Consider the following 17416-nt stretch of genomic DNA (forward strand, 5'->3'; position numbering starts at 1 on the left):
ACCCCAAACCCTCGTTGATTTGTTTCAGCAGAGGACTTCAGTTCCTAGCTGTGGGTGGGACTTTGAGCCACTTGACTTCTCTAAACTTCCTTGCCTCATCTTTAAAATGTGGATGTTGGTTGTGACTACCTTAAGAGGCCATCGTGAATACTGAGTGAGATAATCTGTGGAAAGCATAGAGAGTCATATAATAGAGCTCAGTAAAGGTGAGGACTGTTGCAATAATTATTATCAAGTCTTGTATCATTTTGTAGCTGTCTTTTTTCCTCTGAAAAATGCCCTACCCCTTATAAAGTAACTGTCATTTTACATTTTATGGCTCTCCTTAACCTTGAAGCACATTTGATCTGGTCCAAAAGCATCTATAGAGACATTTGGTCCATGCCAAAAGGTCCTTGATATTTGTCCTGTCCAAAACCATCTGTCATGGACCAAATATGCTTATGAACTTTTTGGATACAACCAAATTTCAAGGGCCTTTTGATGTGGACCAAATGTCCAGTGGACGTTTTGGACATGATCAAATGTCTACTAACCCTCCTTAAAATGTGTTTGTTCAGTGAACCTTTGTAATGGTATTTTGCTATTTAAAAAATGTATCTTTGTATGCTGAGTAAAGCTGTAGATGATCAGGTTCACGGAGAGTCTAAAACCATAGGCTTTAGATGCTAAAGTAACTGATCGTAGCACCATTTTGGACATGGATGTCCCAAAGCACGCTGTAACAAATAATACATGGATCATTAGCCAAATAAAGATGATAAAAGGGGCTGGTGCTTCCTCATCGGGACTGTCAGTGGTGTGGAGAGCACACACAGAATGGCCAGGCCCCAGGAGGTCTCAAATGTTCTAAGCTTCAAAAGGATGCTCTGTCTCTCTTAGGCACCCGGTGACCTTTAGGTTGGACCTCCCCACAGTGGAACGACAGATACAACGTTCTAAGCAGAAAGCCTACCAGCTGTCATGTAGCTCACTTCATGACAAAAGAGGAGTTTGAAGTTTGCAGAAAGTCAGATACAATGAATTTAACAGCGTCTTGCCCTCAGAGATTTAGGGGGCTGGCCAGCCTGTCTCCCAAATAACTAGTCATAGTATATACTTATTTGTATTTGTTTGGGTCATTCTATGTCAAACTCACTAGCAAGAGGAAGCATACTTTTTCTCTGTCAGCAAGTAGAGTGGATACAACGTCACCACATGCTATCAGGAAAGCTCTCCAACGCCATCAGTCAAAATAAAGCAAATGAGATGAAAGACATTCATGAGTAGAGTTGAAGCTCTAGAAAGATAAAAAGAAGCCTAAGAGCCTTAAAGTGGTGTTAATGTTAAGTGAATTTTTCCTATATAAGAGGCAAGTTGGGGACTTCCCTGGTGGCGCAGTGGTTAAGAATCCGCCTGCCAGTGCAGGGAACATGGGTTCGAGCCCTGGTCCAGGACGATCCCACATGCCGCGGAGCAGCTGAGCCCATGCGTCACAATTACTGAGGCTGCGCTCTAGAGCCCGCGAGCCACAACTACTGAGCCCGCGTGTCACAACTACTGAAGCCCGTGCGCCTAGAGCCCGTGCTCCACAACAAGAGGAGCTACTACAATGAGAAGCCTGCGCACCGCAACAAAGAGTAGCACCCACTCGCCGCAGCTAGAGAAAGCCTGCGTGCAGCGACGAAGACCCAACCCAGCCAAAAATAAATAAGTAAAATAAATAAATATATTAAAAAAAAAAACAAAAGCAAAAACAAGCAATACAGAAATGTCTTACTTTAAAAAAAAAAAAAGAGACAAGTTGTGTTAGGATGATTTCTTTCATCCTTTACCTTCTTTAACTACATGCCGGGCAATATTATATTCCCTTTATGTTTCTCTAAGTAGCAATAATATGCCTGTGGACTGAAACAAAAGCACTTAGACTATTGTCTCAATGTCCAAACAGATTCTTTATGGAAAGAATAAATTCTTTTTTCTAGCTCTACTCCTGATTTTGTTAATCACCATGTTTAACTTTCAATCAAATATGCAAACGTCAGTAAATGGTGTATTTACCTGCCTTGCCAGCTATATTTTATTTCCAGACCGAGCCTTACCTTTCATAAAAAGAACTTTCTTTTCATAAATTGCACTTCCATAGAAACAAATAGGTCGGCAGTTAACTTGCTGGATTATTTTGTCTACTACTTATTATAATTCATAGGGACATCATTCAACTTTAGATGACACAGGATACTGGAACCTGTAAAATAATTGATAAAAAAGTTAGAAAAATTAACATTGAACCAATAAAGCAAGAAGACCATTTTGTCAGGGTTGCAATTGTTTGGGCTTGTTGGTTTTATAGATTCTTCTCTTTGATCTGTTTAAGTTTTATTTTATTTTTCTGTCTCCTATAAGTGGCATACCTGACTGACCATGTTTAACACAGAACATAAAAATCGTAATGAACACGCTTTCTAGTTGAATGTTACAGTTGCCCTTTGACGGAATGAGCTTGTCTGTAATATTTTGCTGTGTAGATAGACTTTGTTGCTTACTGTGCTCCATTCTTTTGAGAGGCAACTTCTAAGGAGTTTTGTAGTTTCAGAAGTTTATACATTTCTTCCTCAGTATGGAAGGAGCCAGAAAATAGACTCAGGAAGATATCAAAAGAATCCCATTCTCTCATTTACAAACATCTTGTTTCCAAAAGGGTCATTTGAGATTTTCATTTCTTAGGCTGTGATAACGTTGACAGTGTGATTAGTAAGCTTCTTGTGAAATACGCAAGGATACGTTCCCAATGTAAAGCACTATCAACTCAGAGCCCAGAGGTTTCCCAAGCACTGGAAGAACTGATGCTAGATGCTAATAACAAGCAAGACTGGGGGTTTTGTAAAGCTGGTTGGTCTCCTTTTAAGAAGATTACTTAAATCTTACCAAACTTTTAAAAAATCATGGGTTATTTATATGAAGAATAATTTTTGGAAATTAGTATAAAGACATAAGGTTTTAACTGCCAAATGGTAAGGACATAGTTCACATGCTTTGTGAACATTCTCATTAAGGAGAGAGCAGTAATTAAGCAAGTAGTTACTAGGGTCAGTAGGTTAGCAATTTTAGGAATTTTTAGGGACTATAATAACATTTATCTCTATTGTTGCTCTTTTTCAAGGTTAGAGAAAACAGATTAGAATGTTTTCCACCAATTAAATGATGATGTCTTATTTTACCATTGTAGATTGGCTATGATTCTGGGTCAGATGAAGAAAAAGGAAATTGTGTATCTTTATAGAGACTTAAAATATTAAAAAAAAAAAAAAAAAAACTTAGAAAACCCCATAAAACTCTGCAAAACCTTTCAACTCCAGCTTTCAAATTGAATTCAAACCAACAGTTTATGGTGGAACACAGTTTTTAAAATCCTACTTTAAAACATGACTGGTAGGGCTTCCCTGGTGGCGCAGTGGTTGAGAGTCCGCTTGCCGATGCAGGGGACACCGGTTCGTGCCCCGGTCCGGGAGGATCCCACATGCCGCGGAGCGGCTGGGCCCGTGAGCCATGGCCGCTGAGCCTGCGCGTCCAGAGCCTGTGCTCCACAGTGGGAGAGGCCACAGCGGTGAGAGGCCCGCGTACCGCAAAAAAAAAAAAAAAAACATGACTGGTAGGCGTCCAGAGCTGATTGGGACACATCCTGGCCAGAGTTCACAGCTTTACCCCAGCAGCCATTTCCCTCTGGTCTAGGGTGAGAATGTTTTAACCAGCACTGTCACCACACTGAAGCAACACACATGTGACTGGCTGAGGGTACGAAGCTCTACACAGGAGAGCAAACCAACCAAACGCTTGAAGGCAGAAAATTCTGAGCTGCTCGTTTTCATTTGAAGGACAAGTTGCTTATCACCCAAGAGAAGATTAGATTTAGCAACGTTGCTGGCCCGAAATTCCGTGTTTGTAGTGTGTAAATACTCATTCCTTAGCTGGCCTATTAGAACGTGTAGCTCAGCAAGCCAAGACTGACTTTGCCCCACCTCCCGGGAAAAAACAGCCTGTTAATGTCGAAGGTGCCAAGGACAACTTCAGCTCTTGGTCTCTGAAGAAATGTTTGTTTTTGTGTTTGTGAGTTATGCATTTTATGGGGCAAGAGGCCCTTACTGAATTTCTCTCTGCTTTTTATTCCATCCCTTCCCCTCCTCATATAAAAGCTGGCCTGTGCCATCTCTTTCTAGCTTCTGCAGTGGCATACTGATTGAATTTTTTTTCTCTCTTTTTAAAATTTTATTGGAGCATAGTTGATTTACAAAGCTGTGTCATAGTTTCAGGTGTACAGCAAAGTGACTCAGTTATAAATATACATATATTCATTCTTGTTTAGATTCTTATATCGGTTATCACTGAATATTGAGTAGAGTTCCCTGTGCGATACAGTAGGTCCTTGTTGGTTATCTGTCTTATATATAGCAGTGTGTGTACGTTCATCCCAAGCCCCTGATTTATCCCTCCCCACCACGTTCCCCCTCTGGTAACCTTAAGTTTGTTTTTTATATCTGTAAGTCTGTTTCTGTTTCTGATTGAATTTTTAAGATGATGCGTACTTGACCTTCATCTACATAGTAAATAGTAAGTGCAGGGAACTCTCTGAACATCTGATCTTCTGTTGTCAATTATGCCATGTGTTTGTTGCCTCTGAATGTTCTTCGGCAGTGTTCACAGGACCTGAAAGCTGTGAGTTTGCTTGATGAAAGGGCACCTATCGGGGTGTATTGGGGTGGTGGTTCGCAAATATATTTTAGAGTTATTTTTATAACATTACAAATTATATTTGGTGACTGATTCAGTGTTCTAATGTCGGTGTCTCTACATTTTTAGGAGAGCCTTTGAGTATTGCTGCCATGCTGATCTAGGGCTGCCGCTGAGTTAACCACATAACCTTGCTTTGAATATGTTCTCAGTGTTTTCTGTAGTCAGAATTTGACTTGGGCAAGATATCACAGAGAACCTGGGTAGTGTTTAATGGTTAAAAATAATAATCATAAAAGAAATGATATTCCCCAATCTCTCTAGCCAGCAGCCTCTCCCTGCTCTCACTTTAACAAATGCCACGGCCTTGAGGTGAGGCTGTTCCCTAGTGGCATTTCTGCTGAGAATTAGTTCCACTCTCAGCAGGGCCAGGAACATACTGTCATGTTGATAGTAAGACACTACACTGCTGATTCCAGAGTTATGGGAGAGTACACTGCTGTCTTCAGAAATATTTTGTTCTGTGCTGCGGGCAATTATGTTCATCACCAGTCACTTGGCGCTGCTAGCATGTTATCTTGATTGACTGTGGGAATAAAATATATAGTATCGTTTATGTTTGATGTATTTGAATGTTTATTGTCCTTGTTTTGACAAATTGAAACCAAATTATTTGCAAAATACATCTTAGGTTTAGGAGAGAAAATTGTAGTGTTCTCAGATTGGATAAATTAATCCAGTGATTACATGTCATTTAGGTTTTGGATTCTTTTCTAATAATTCGGTGTCAAGACTGCCCTGAGTCCATAGATATTAAAATACTCGATAGTTGTTCTCTTTACCTTTAGGTAAAATTACATTATAGATAGATACACATATACACACCCATATGTACATATATGGACACATGCAGATATATATGTAAATTTATATTTAACCATTTTCATTCTTTAGAATTTCCAGAAAAGAAAATCGTAACACCAACTTTTCGTAATATGATCAGGCTTTGTTCAGAATTCCTATTGCCAGTTTTTATAAATGTTCAAGTTCTCTCCAGCTTTGTTTTATTTTCTGTTTTCCTTCAGTCAAAGAATGATTCAGAAGTACCCGTAGAATGCGCTGTCTAGTTGCTTGAAGACCTTTAATCGAATGCATGTGTATTGATGGATCCCCGGCGCCACATGGAGCTATGAAAATAGTGTAGCACCTTCAGGGAGTTGCAGCCGGGGATGGAAGCAGACGTGTGAACACAAAGCCAGCACACTGCAGCGCTGTGGCACGTGTGGTCGGGAGGCCGTGGCGTGACCGCGTGGCCTTAGAGGCTCTGCGGGCTTGAGTTAAGTCCAGCTCTGCCGTTTACTAACCATGTGAAGGTGGACCAGTTAGTTAACCTTTCACTCATCTGTTTCCCCACCTACAGGGTAAGAGTAACAGTAGTGTGGGAGTAGTGGCATAGCGGTGGAAGGCGAGGGGCCTGCCAGGAGGATTAGTGAGATGAGGCAGGCCAAGCGCCAGTGCTGGCACCCCTGCATACTCTCAGGAGGCACATGGGGCTGTGTGGTTCTCAGGAGAAGGGGAGGAGCTCAGAGCAGGCCTCCCGGAAGAGGAGGAAATGCCTCCGTGCGCTCTTGATGGAACATAGATGTTACCCAGGTGGAAGGGAAAGGAGAATGATGCATGAACAAAGGAACAGAGTACCAGAGCGTTTCAAAACCTTTCAAAATCAAAAACTTTTCATTATCTTGGACTCTACTTGCTAGGAGCCCTTGCAAAGTTGTCAAAATCTGACTTCTAAGCATCAGGCATTTCAGGGTTCCAAAAAAACACCATTTTTTGTTGTTGTTGTTAACTAAGGGTTGATCTGTTTTGAATGCAGATGGGGAATTAGCTTGAATTTCCCCCTATTTGTACATCCCAATATCATGCCTTCCTTTTAAAAATGACAGATCAGGAGCTGATGCCTTTGAAGCCTATTGTTCACTCTGATCTCCAGCTCCTTTTCTGCTATAATTGCCCAGTCAGTGCTCTCTGATTTCTGTGGTTCTCCTTTGTTTTTTCCCCCTTCTCTTGAATGAATCACTCTGCAAAGCTTTCTATTGAATTTTGACCTCTTTTTCCTTTTCCATTTGTCAAGGTTATTTTAAATTTCATTCCAGTTTTCCTAAGTGCCAGCCACCCCACCCAATTGGGTATCATTGTCAAATTTAATAAGAATGCTTTTGATTCCATAGTCAAGGCTTTAATCAACATGTTAAATCTAGCAGCATTCAGCAGAGGACCTAACCTTGTGGAATTTAATCTGGTTTCTGCTAATTTATTTGCATACATGATAAAATTATCCCATCCGGACATGAAAAAGAAACTTAGGAAAACATACTATGAAAATACCCCGTAAAACAGGTGCTAAGCCATTAAATTCACTTCCATCCGACTTTCTACCTATTCGTAATTTGACAGAAAAGGAAGATGAGAATTTTATTTCTGTCTCAGAATATACTAATATGATTGGATTCAATACATATTCATTGTTATAATCTGTGTCCCCAGAGGTGCATCAGCTTCTGTCCCTGACACTTAATAGCCAGCAACACTGAACACGTCTTAGCACTCTGACCCTCAGTTTCCTCATCGATAAAATGGTGATTTCCCCAGTGAACCACAGCAAAAGGATTGTTGGGAGATCAAATAAGGTAAAGCAGGGGGGAAATTCCCAAACTTTACACTGCTCCCAAACATAAAACACTACATTAAGCTTCCCTGGAGGTTCATTCCAAAGGAGATCACACCCTTGTTGGTAACCTCAGTCCAGGGATATTATCCTAGACTGGGGATCTCTGAGGCTGTCCAGTAGGTTCTGGTTTAGGAGGAGATTGGGTCTGGGAAACCTTATAAAAGCTAGCGTCCTATTAGGACTTGGTCCAGTGCTCAATTCTGGGAAGACGGCAAGATGCCAAATGAAAAGTCATTCATCTTAATGTCCTTGTAACTTAGCTCAGCTAAGAGAATGAACAATTCCCAAGTCACACCAAGCACTGATTTGGTGCTGTAATTTGATAGCCCAATCCCAAACAAAGTGAGGAAACCACACCCAAAGTTGACTACAAAGACGGATGGGGTAGAGAGTAAGAGCTGTAAGAGAGTAAAGAAGATAAGCTGGACAAGGCACCTGGCTGGTTTGGGGGCCCAGCAGAGAATCATGGATGTCCTCATGGCAGTCCACCCTGCACCTTCTAGTTTTAGGGTATGTGAGCTTTTTTAATATTATATTAACAAATTCTTCTATTTAAATCTTCAAAGCATTGCAATGTACAACTACCTAGTAAAGGAATTTGTAACATATTGCAAAAATGGCTGTGTCATTCAACAAGATATTCTTTTGACTGAAACCGGTAATGGTCCTCTCCCCTACACACACCCGTCCCCTGTTCCCCCAGCTTTGTATTTTATGTTTTCTTTTTGGTGTCTGGTATGTTCAGAAAAACACTTAGGCTCCCTCTGGTGGCCATTCCAGTGTTTCTACATGTCTAACCTCACAGCTGAAGTTTTTATTTAGTTACATGGCGCAAAAATGTTTGGATGAAAGTGGAAATATTAATAGTAAATTTTATTTTCTTTTGTAAGATGACTGGTACTTGGGAACCTCTGAATTAGCCAAAATATCCAACTGATTTATTCATTCATTCATTCATCCATTCATATATCTTCCAATCTAATATGTTGTTGATAATTTCACTTTACTAAATGAAGGGGCATCTGATCTGCAAGTCCATAGAAAGAGATTAAGTCCCAATCCTGTAAGTCAAACAGCTTTCCCCCAGAAGTGATTCTATTAACTAGAAAGTTTTTGTAGAATGCTTACTGTGTATTAGCCCAGAGTTGGACATTATGGGAAATATTTTGTTACTCATCATTTTAAAAATATATGAATAAGCTCTTCTGTAACAGTTGGCAATGTTATATTATTTCTTTTTCTCCTTTAAACTATATTCCCATTCTATTTACCACATAGAATTTTATCCTATTGTAATGAATCTTTGTCCAGGCCTGATTACTTTTAAATTACCACAGTGTATTAGTCAATATACAGATTTAGCTACAGTAACAAAGACCCAAACGTAAGTGTCTTAAATAAAACGGAAGATAATCTTCCTTCGTGTTAAGTGTCCAAATGTGAGCTGCCCAGGGTTAATGTGGCACCTCCAAGTTGTAATATATTTTTATGATTGACAGTCTCTTATTGATCACACTCTTATACTTTCATGTATCAAAAATAAGTATATATTTAAATCTTAATGTTTTAAAATTTCTAATGACCATAAGTTTCCTTTAAAATTTTCCTTCTGAATTGAGTGATAGTTAGTAGTAGTATACAACTGTCAAAACAAAATAAATATTTTATATATATTTAGAAATAATTATTAAATATTAAACTATAACTGTAAAGGCATCATTGAATGACTTCGGTGCTTTTTAAAAATGAATTTGTTATCTATAGGCAGCAGGGGGTTAACATCAATTCTCCACTTCTTGGTTTTTAGATATGTAAGCACTGGAAAAGCTTGTTCACGTAAATAAGCAGATGAGAATGGAAATAGTTTTACATAGCAATGTCACTAAACTCTGACTCCTGAGCAGCTAATGTGGTGCCTCATGGGGAGAGAGAGATATTGTAGTCACATTGGAGGCCGTGGAAAGTGTCGCATTCTGGGTGGATTTTGAAAATGGAGTCCTAGGATCTTCTGATAAATTAAATGTGAGGTGAGAGAGAAGGAGAGAAGTCAAGGACGACTTAAGGGTTCTTGGCCCAATCACGCAGAAGGATGCAACTCCAACAGCTAAGAAAGGGAAGACTGAGGATGAAGTGAATTTGGACACCTAGTTTGAAGGTCGTTATACTAGACAGTATCCAGGAATGAGGTATGAGTAGGCTTTTGTACTGTACCCCTGTCCAGTCACTAGTCAATGATAATAAACATTAGATTAGAGAGTGGTAATGAGATTTGATTTTAGGTATTCATACTGAGTCGTATATGCCTGGGACATGAATAAAATTAGAATGTTTCTGAAAGAATTAAATACAAGACAAAAATAAGCAAGAATTTTATTAGGTTTGGCTCCCCCCTTCTGTTATATTTTGTAGATTTTAAGAGAATTTATGTTTGTGAGCAAATTTTGTGTATAACTGCAGGTATCACCTTTCAAATAAAAGGTTAATGAAAAGTTGATTTATAGAATATTTCAGGTAGAAATAGTAAATGAATCAAGCTAACAAAGTGTGACTTAATAGACATCCTCAGGGACCTAGGATAAATAGGTAGAGGCATATTATTTGTAACTTAGCCCACAAATTATTTCTATATGATTCAAATGGCTATGACCTGCTTGAAACAATTTGTTTTCTTAGTTTAATCATTCTCTTTATAGTTTCTTATGCTACTAAATGGGTTAATAACCCCCTTTTTCTTAAATAAATTAATTTTTCCAGCCAAGCCACAAATTTCCAATTAAGTTTGAAGGAGTGAAGTAATTCCATAATAGGGGAAAAATGATTATATTTAATTCTTTTAAAATCAACTGACATGTATTAAGTGCCACGCAGATACAAACTTTGGTTCTGGAGCTACAAAGTCCAATAAAACGAATTCTTGACTTCATAGAGCAAACAGCCTAACAGCTTAAACAGCCTAGGACAGAGACTGGTTAAATGGATAATTATATCAGAATGTGGTGCTGAGAGAGACTGGAGTTAAGTGCCAAAATACCTCACACGTTGTAAGAGCCACGTCACTTGAACCCAAAGGATTTCTGAAGAAAGAAAGTTTCATTATTCACCACCCCTGATGTTTTCCTGATTCAAAAGAATGCAGTTACTAAGTTACTGTATAACTCAAAACTGTGGAGGATACAGGTGGCAGAAACCCATTTTAAGCCAGTTCAAAGGCGAAGTCCACAGGAAGAGCAGGTGTGGCGCTGGCCTTGGGCTAATAGAGGCCAAGGGCTCTACTTCCACCTCTCCCCAAGCCTGGAAACATGGACACCAACTATTCCTGGTTTTTCCCCAGCAGCAGTTAGAAAACCTTGGGGAAGGACACGGACTGATCTAGTGTAGGTCCTGTGGTCCCTCTACCCCAATTCTGAGTCAGTGTGGGTGAGATACCACTGTGGGCTCAGCTCTGACAGTGGGGAGGTCTGGCCCTGGAAGAAGGCAGGACAGGAAATAGTAGCTGTTCACTATTCCTGCCCAGTGACGCACATTCAGCTGACTTCTAAAATATCAGTCTCCTTCCTCTGGTGTACTCAGATAACAGCATAATGCAATCACTATCACATTTGGGGGTTAGTCTTCATCCCTTGTTTATGAAGAAATAGGACAGAAGCAGTTAGGAGAATAATGTTGACATCACATTTTGCAACAGCTTTGCTTGCACTAAGCATCGTGCTTTAAAAACTACATGCATTCCCTTCATTCAGAGTCATAATTTCTTTTTCACTGTCTTCTTAACATGTATGATGTGGAAATTAACAAGATTTGATCTTGTTAAGTCTTTTGAGATACTTAGATGTGGGTTCTGAACCAGGAGATGATAGCAGCGGGCCTATGTGTCCTAGGATATTACAGGAATTCTTCTTTTTCATCTATTTGGTTTAAAGTCTGTGAGCCAAATTTACATTCAGATGAGTCATTGAAGCATATATTGTGTGCCTAAAGGGAAATGTTTATGCCAAGAGTCGAAGATGAAGTCCAGCAAGACTGGATTTTTAAATCATGGTTTATCTTTCCCTGACAATAAGTGTAATAGTACTTCTGTTGCATATTTGGAAACATAAAACTGTTTTTAAAAATCTCCTAAAATGCCACCACCCAGAGCTCTGAGTGTTTCTCTATTTAATACATAGAAACAAATTTTAGTTTACACTGTATATATAGTTGCATATCCTACCTTTTGCAGTGAAGCTTTTGAAAGGACCTTAATATTGTCCCAACCATATTGGAGAATGAATTTCCTCTGCAATAATTTTTTTTTTTTTTTCAAACAGCTATCTGTATCTTTTAAAGTTAGTTTTCACTTCATCCCCTTCCCATTTTTGGAATTATTTTTGCTTACGTTGCTGTTGTTCTTCCTTCATTTCTGATGTTCTAAGTTTCTGACTGGTATCATTTCCTCTCTGACTGAAGAACTTCCTCTAGAAATTCTCGTAAAACAGGTCTGCTGGCTACAAATTCACCAACGTTTTTCTTCGTTTGAGAATGTCTTTCTTTTCCCTTCATTCCTAGAGGATATTTTAGAGGATAGAGAATTATGAATTGACAACTTTTATCTTTTAGCCAATGGCTTTTATGAGCCAATATTGATGCATTATTAGTAACGAAAGTCTATTGTTTATTCAGACTTCCTTTGTTTTTACGTAGTATCCTTTTTCTGTTCCCGCACCCCTTCCACGATATCACTTCATATTCAGTGGTCCTGTCTCCTTAGACTCCTTTGGTTGTTCCAGTTTCTCAGACTTTCCTTGTTGCTGGCGAACTGACCAATTTGAGGGATACTGGTCAGGTATTTAGGAGAATGTTCCTCACTTGTGATTTTTCTGATATTTTTTCAAGATCAGACTCAGATTATAGGTTTTCTGGGAAAGAACAGATGTACCATTTTCATCACACCATATCAAGAATATATACTGTCAAGGTGATTTATCATTGTTAACATTGACTTTGATTATTTGGTTAAGGTAGTATTTTCCAAGTTTCTCTACTGTAAAGTCATCCCCTTTCCAGACTGAACTCTTTGAGAGGAAGTCACTATGCACAGCCCACACTTGAGAAGGGAGTTATGCTCTACCTCCTTGATAGCAGATATCTACATAAATCATTTGAAATTCTTCTCATGGGAGATTGTCTCTTCTATACCACATTTATTTATTTATTTATTCAACCGTTTTTCATATCAGCATAGACGCATAGGTATTTATTTTATATTTTGGGTTATAAGCCAATATTACTTATTTATTTTCTTAGTCAGGTTGTTCCAGCATTGGCCACTGGTAGCTCTTTAAGTGGCTCCTGTGTTTCATTGACATATTCCATAATCGTATTTCGTTTTGGTTTATATTTTTGGACATTTTTTGACACAACTAGATGCTTGTATATTCCCTGTCCCCATCGTAGCAGTAGCCGTTTTGTCAAGGATGCTTGGTTCCTTTTATTGAAGACCTTGGTATCAGAAACCAAGATCTGGGTGGTATGTGTGCTTGTTACTACTGGGATGTTATTGCTTCTAAGCCCTCTCAGCTAAAAGAGCAAGGAAATATATGTGGGTATACTAACTTGTGCATAATGCATATCTATAAATATATATACACACATCTATCTGTATCTGTATTTAGCCAAGTATGAGTTCTTACCGATTTCTCTAACTGTAATCCATTACCAAATGGATCATTCTAGCCTTTTCTTCTTGCTTGTTTGAAACTTCTCACTCTAACATTGAGAAATTTGACATCTGTCATCTATTTAATTGTCTAATTCCAGCATATATGTATCGTGGTTTTGATTACCTGTACCCCTATGAGAAACAAACTTTATCAGTTAGAATGGAGTGCTTATGTATAGTGTTTTGCCTTTAGTCTTACAGACTGCTCATTTCTAAAACTATCTAAGTCAGCACCTTCCCTACCTCCCTCACCCTACTCCCTTCATGGAGGTTATTTCATACATTTGTAATACAATCAAATTCTTTTGTCACAGTCTGCATTCCATCCTGGGATCCCTAACCTCCTAAATCATAGTTTTAATCTTCATATATTAACTTTCACTCTGGGTGCTAAGTTCTATGCATTTTGACAGATACATAATATCACGTATCCACCTTTACAGTATCACAGAACAGTTTCACCGTCCTAAAAATTTGTCTGTGTTTCACCTATCCATCCTTATCTGAAGCCCTGGCAACCACTGATTTGTTTATTCTCTCTATAATTCTGCCTTTTTCAGAAAGTCAAATAAATAGTATGTAGACTGGCTTCTTTCACTTAGAAATGTACATTTAAGATTCAGTGTTTTGCATGGCTTGAGCATTTGTTTTATCACTGAATAGCATTCCATTGTATAGACGTACCACAGTTTGTTTATTCTCCTATTGAAGGACATCTTTGTTGCTTCCATTTCTTGGCAGTTATAAATAAAACTGTCATAAACATTTGTGAGAAGATTTTGTGTGAACATAAATTTTCAAATCAGTTGGGTAAATACTTAGGAGTGCAATTGCTGGATTGTACTGCCAGACTATATTTAGCTTTGTAAGAAACTGCCAAACTGTCTCCCAAAGTAGCTATACCATTTTGCATCCCCACTAACAATGAATGATAGTTACTTTGCTCTGCATCTTCACCAGCAATTGGTATTGTCTGTTTTCTGTATTTTAACCATTCTAATATAGGAATGTAGTGGTGTCTCATTCTTGTTTTGATTTTCATTTTCCTACTGACAAATGACGTTGAGCAATTCTTTATATGCTGTTTGCCATCTGTATATCTTCTTTGTTGAGACATCTGTTAAGATCTTTTGCCCATTTTATTTTTTCAAGCTTTTTAAATTGAAGTATAGTTAATTTATAATGTGTTAGTTTCAAGTGTACAGTAAAGTAATTCAGTTAGATATATATGTATGTATCTATATGTACATATGTCCACATATATTCTTTTCCATTATAGGTTATTACAAGTTAATTGAATATTGTTCTCTGTGCTATACAATAGGTCCTTGTTGTTTATATATTAAATATATAGTAGTTTGTATCTGTTAATCCCTAACTCCTGACTTATCCCATCCCCCTTCCCTTTTGGTAATCATAGGATTGTTTTCTATGTCTGAGAGTCTGTTTCTGTTTTGTAGATAAGGTCATTTGTATCCTTTTTTAGATTCCACAAATAAGTGATATCATATATATTTGTCTTTGTATGACTTACTTCACTTAGTATGATAATCTCTAGGTCCATCCATGTTGTTGCAAATGACATTATTTCATTCAATTTTATGGCTGAGTAATATCCATTTTATATAGGTACCACATCTGCTTTATCCATTTATCTGTTGATGGACATTTAGGTTGCTTCCATGTCTTGGCTATTGTAAATAGTGCTTCTATGAACATTGGGGTGCATATATCTTTTCTAATTAGAGTTTTCGTCTTTTCCAGATACCTGCCCAAGAGTGGGATTGCTGGATCAGATGGTAGCTCTATTTTTAGCTTTTTAAGGAACCTCCATACTGTTCTCCATAGTGGCAGCAGCAATTTACATTCCCACCAACAGTGTAGGAGGGTTCCCTTTTCTCCACACCCTCTCAGCATTTATTATTTGTAGACTTTTTGATTGTTGCCATTCTGACAACAAGGTGTGAGGTGATACCTTATTGTAGTTTTTGATTTACATTTCTGTAATAATTAGCGATGATGAGCATCTTTTCATGTGCCTCTTGTCCACCTGTATGCCTTGTTTGGAGAAATGTCTATTTAGGTCTTCTGCCCATTTTTAGATTGGGTTATTTGGGTTTTGGTATTGAGTTGTTTGAGCTGTTTGTGTATTTTGGAAATTAAGCCCTTCTTGGTTGCATTGTTAGCAAATATTTTCTCCCAGTCCATAGGTTGTCTTCGTTTTGTTTACAATTTCCTTTGCTGTGCAAAAGCTTATAAATTTGATTTAGGTCCTCTTTGTTTATTTTTGCTTTTATTTCTTTTGCCTTGGGAGACTGACCTAAGAAAACATTGCTGCAATTTATGTCAGAGAATGTTTTGCCTATGTTCTCTTTTAGGAGTTTTCTGGTGTCATGTCTTTAAGTTTTTAAGCCATTTTGAGTTTATTTTTGTGTATGGTATGAGGGAGTGTTCTGACTTCATTGATTTACATGTGGCTGTCCAGCTTTCCCAACACCACTTGCTGAAGAGACTGTCTTTTCTCCATTGTATATTCTTGCCTTCTTTGTCAAAGATTAATTGACCGTGGGTTTATTTCTACTCCCTGTATTCTGTTCCATTGATCCATATGTCTGTTTTTGTGCCAATACCATGCTGTTTTCATTACTGTAGTTTTGTAGTATTATCTGAAGTCTGGGAGGGTTATGTCTCCAGCTTGGTTCTTTTTCCTCAGGATTGCTTTGACAAATCTGGGTCTTTTGTAGTTTCATATAAATTTTAGGATTATTTGTTCTAGTTCTGTGAAAAATTCCATGGGTAATTTGTTAGGGATTGCATTAAATCTGTAGATTGCTCTGGGTAGTATGGCCATTTTAACAATATTAATTCTTCCACCCAAGAGCATGGAATATCTTTCCATTTCTTTGAATCATCTTCAATTTCCTTTATCAGTGTTTTATAGTTTTCAGCATATAATTCTTTCACCTCCTTCGTCAGGTTTATTCCTAGGTATTTTTTTGTTGTGATTTTTTTTTTAATTTTTTAATTTTATTTTTTTTTTATACAGCAGGTTCTTATTAGTTATCCATTTTATATATATTAGTGTATACATGTCAATCCCATCCCCCCAATTCATCACACCACCTCCTCCACCACCCCACCTCTTTCCCCCCTTGGTGTCCATAGCAGGTTCTTATTAGTTATCCATTTTATATATATTAGTGTATACATGTCAATCCCAATCTCCCAATTCATCACACCACCACCACCACCCCGCCACTTTCCCTCCTTGATGTCCATATGTTTGTTCGCTACATCTGTTTGACATGATTTTAAAAGGGATTTTTTTTTTTTACTTTCTCTTTCTGATATTTCATTATTAGTGTACAGAAATGCAACTGATTTCTGTATGTTAATCTTCTGTCCTGCTACCTTGCTGAATTCATTTATCACTTCTCATTGTTTTTGTGTGGAGTTTTTAGGGTTTTCTATATAGAGTATCTTGTCATCTGCATATAATGACAATTTTACCTCTTCCCTTCCAATGTGTATGCTTTTTCTTTCTTTTTCTTGTCTGATTGCTATGGCTAGGACTTCCAAAACTATGTTGAATAGACGTGTTGAGAGTAGGCATCCTTGTCTTGTTCCAGATTTTAGTGGGAAGGCTTACAGCTTTACACCGCTGAGTATTATGCTGGCTGGCTATGGGTCTGTCATAAATAACTTTTATTATATTGAGATATGTTCCCTCTATACCTATTTTGGTGAGAGTTTTTATCATAAGTGGATGTTGAATTTTATCAAATTGTTTTTCTGCACCTCTTGAGATGATTGTCATTTTTGTCTTTTGTTGATGTGGTGTAATTGACTTATGTATGTTGAACCATCCTTGTGACCCTGTGATGAATCCAACCTGATCATTGTGTATGATCCCTCTGTGTGTTGTTGGATTCAGTTTGCCAATATTTTGTTGAGGATTTTTCTTTTTTTGATAGTGTCTTTGTCTGGTTTTGGTATCAGGGTAATGGTGGCTTTGTAGAATGACTTTGGGAGTGTTCCCTCTGCTTCAGTCTTTTGGAAGAGTTTGAGAAGGATTGGTATAAGTTCTTCTTTGTATGTTTGGGAGCATTCCCCAGTGAAACCATCTGGTTCTGGACTTTCGTGTGCAGGGAGGTTTTGTTTTTTTTTTTTACAGATTCCATTTCACTTCTACTGATTGGTCTGTTCAAAGAATCTGTTTCTTCTTCCAATCCATGAACATGGAATATTTCTCCACTTATTTAGATCTTCTTTGATTTCTT

General features: G+C 38.0%; 1 protein-coding gene across 5 annotated transcripts in view; it reads left to right on the top strand.

Annotated features, from left to right (window-relative positions):
• Positions 1 to 17416, top strand: part of RAPGEF4 (Rap guanine nucleotide exchange factor 4) — a 352267-nt gene that overhangs the window by 207956 nt on the left and 126895 nt on the right. The gene's annotated exons all lie outside the window — the stretch shown is intronic.

Source organism: Lipotes vexillifer, unplaced genomic scaffold (genome assembly GCF_000442215.2).
Source record: "Lipotes vexillifer unplaced genomic scaffold, Lipotes_vexillifer_v1.1 scaffold1306, whole genome shotgun sequence".
Taxonomy (NCBI): Eukaryota; Metazoa; Chordata; class Mammalia; order Artiodactyla; family Lipotidae; genus Lipotes; species Lipotes vexillifer.